The following is a 707-nucleotide window of genomic DNA, read 5'->3' as shown; positions in this document are numbered from 1 at the left end:
AAACATAGTAGAAGAAAAATGGATCCTCTCTAATATTTTTAACATTTGAAGAAATGTAGTGTGATCTCTTACCATTAATTTTAGAAGTGAGGTTAAAATTAAATATAAGAGAGAGAATAATAAAAAATAAGAGATCATAATTGACACTATTTAATTTTTTCTTCGTTGGAGAGGATCCACTCCCCATTAGGAACAAGTGCCCCCCTCATTATTATTACTGGGTCCCTGAGTATAGCCACCGGACTGGAGTATTCACACTGAAATATTGAAGATATTTTGACTTCATTCGAAAATTGAAGATAATATGGTATTTTCCTCTTCCCTGTTTTGCACGTTTGCACCTGCCTCTTATTAGAGCAATGGGTTCTGTCATTATTGTTTGAAAAGAAATCTCAGAAATAAATTATCTATATATTGGAGAATGATGATGAGAACGACGAAGATAGTAAACTGCACAGAAACTACGCTTAAATAATATTTTAATTTTGGTGAAATATGTGAATTTTGATTTATGTCTATACTCCTACCTTGTCTAGCTATAAAAGGCAATGACGTACTTCAGTCCTCCTAGCCAGCCACTCGTCAAAGTAAACTCTTTATGGTCTTCATCCTCTCATCAAATGCCTCTAGAAATATTTTTTGGTTCGTTTGTACCGTTAAAAGAGATATTTTTAAAAATAGAAAACTATTTTTTATTTAAAAATATT

The sequence above is a fragment of the Arachis ipaensis genome, chromosome B02 (genome assembly GCF_000816755.2).
Source record: "Arachis ipaensis cultivar K30076 chromosome B02, Araip1.1, whole genome shotgun sequence".
NCBI classification, from domain to species: domain Eukaryota; kingdom Viridiplantae; phylum Streptophyta; class Magnoliopsida; order Fabales; family Fabaceae; genus Arachis; species Arachis ipaensis.
The sequence above is the reverse complement of the archived record's forward strand: the minus strand, read 5'-3'. Positions refer to the sequence as shown.